Source organism: Elephas maximus, chromosome 3, assembly GCF_024166365.1.
Source record: "Elephas maximus indicus isolate mEleMax1 chromosome 3, mEleMax1 primary haplotype, whole genome shotgun sequence".
In the NCBI taxonomy this organism is placed as follows: Eukaryota; Metazoa; Chordata; class Mammalia; order Proboscidea; family Elephantidae; genus Elephas; species Elephas maximus.
In genome coordinates, this window is record NC_064821.1 from 115,661,611 (window position 1) to 115,663,776 (window position 2,166).

Here is a 2,166-nt window from a genome sequence, read left to right on the forward strand (position 1 = left end):
AAAAAATCGCTGTTCCCTTATGTCTAACAGTTGATCTTATGCCATAGAATACAGACCTCGAGGTTGTTTTTAATTTCTATTATAACACAAGAGTACTTGGGAGGGAAGGGAGAGTAGATGATGCAAATGCTATTCCTACAAAACAACATTTGTGAATGAGCACTTATGTTTCTAATACGCCCCTTGTACCAAGTCTCATCCTCACAGTCTATATTCCATTTCAGTGTTTTTTACTTTGATCATTCAGTAACTGTGCCTGATATTTACCTTCACTCCAGAGTCCTGATTATCTTATCTGCTGCAATGAGATGTAACTAAACATCAATAAAAGTCACCAGGATAAAATTTTTTTTCTGCAAATCAACTTGTTTATTTTATTGAGCTTCTTTTCTGTTCAAGGAGCTGGACTAGATGCTGGCGGTAGCAAAAATTTAAGGAAGACGTTCTTTTGCAAGGTAAACCAGTCCATAATTAAGTGAAAAAAAAATGCATAGCAGGTGCCATATGAGGGATAACTTTTTTTTTTAAGGGACTATGAAGGGAAACTCTGGTGGAGTAGTGGTTAAGAACTACGGCTGCTAACCAAAACATTGAGCGTTTGAATCCACCAGGCGCTCTTTGGAAACTCTATGGGGCAGTTCTACTCTATCCTATAGGGTCGCTATGAGTCGGAGTCAACTCAACGGCAATGGGTTTTGTTTTGTTTTGTTTTATGAAGGGTCGGTTATCTGAATATTGACATTAGTTGGAGAGATCAGAAGTCTTTGTGGAGAAGTTATCGGCTTAAACAGATCTCAGAGGATGCCTAAGACTTTGAATAGCAGACACCATGAGGAAAAAGAAGAAATTTAAAGGTCATTAAGATGGAGAATAGCATGAGCAATGGCAGTAAGTTAGAAAAATACAGGGCATATTCAAGGAGTATGTTTGACTTATATGGCTAGAGCATAATATTATTAGGAGCTGAAAGTAAACTAAAAATAGGTCTGAAGCCAAATACTAAAGGTCCTTAAATATTAGATGTGGAAGGCCTACCAAAGTTGTGAGAAGTCACTGAGGGAATGAAATCCAGTGACGTGGTTTCTGCAACTTTTCCTGGGTTATAAATATCCTATCATGTATAAAAAACTAACTTTCATTCTTCTCTTTTGTTCTATTTCCTATATCAATATATATTATCCAAGTTCCAGAAGTTGACCCTGGTATTTCACTCAGCATCCCCTCCACCCCATCACACACACACACACACACACATAAATGGACACATGCACACATACCCTGGCAAACAATTTTGTAGGCTGGCTTACTGTTTGATGTTCTATAATTACTTGTTTTTTGTTTAAGGAACCCTGGTGGTTCAATGGTTAAACACTCAGCTGCTGACCAAAAGGTTGATGGTTTGAACCCATAAGCAGCTCCAGTGAAGAAACATGTGGTAGTCTGCTTCAATAAAGATTTAAAAAAACAAAAAACTAAAGCTATTGCTGTTGAGTGGATTCCAACTCATAGTGACCCTATAGGAAAGAGCAGAACTGCTCTATAGCGTTTCCAAGGAGAGGATGGGGAATATGAATTGTCCACATTTTAGTTAGCAGCCAAGTTCTTAACTTATATGCCACCGTAAAGATTACAGCCTTGGAAACCCTATGGGGCAGTTCTCCAGCCTTGGAAACCCTGTGGGGCAGTTCTCCAGCCTTGGAAACCCTGTGGGACAGTTCTCCAGCCTTGGAAACCCTGTGGGGCAGTTCTCCAGCCTTGGAAACCCTGTGGGGCAGTTCTCCAGCCTTGGAAACCATGTGGAGCAGTTCTATTCTGTCCCTTAGGGTCACTATGAGTCAGAATCAACTTGAGTTTTTTATTTTGTTTGTTTGTTTTCCACTACCAATATATTGGTGATAATTTTAGGTAAGTACTGAGTTAAGTGCTGGTTGTCTTGTGTGGGAAATCCAATACATATTCCCTACTCGTTACTGCTGTTGTTGTTAGTTGCTGTTAAGCTGATCCTGACTTATAGCGACCCATGTATGCAGAGTAGAGGAGCTTCATCGGAGCGATTTTCCAGGCTGTGACCTTTTGGAAGCAGTTGGCCAGGCCTGTCTTCTGAGGGGCCTCTGGGTGGGTTCATACCACTAAGCTTTCAGCTAGTAGACAAGCACTTAAAAAAAA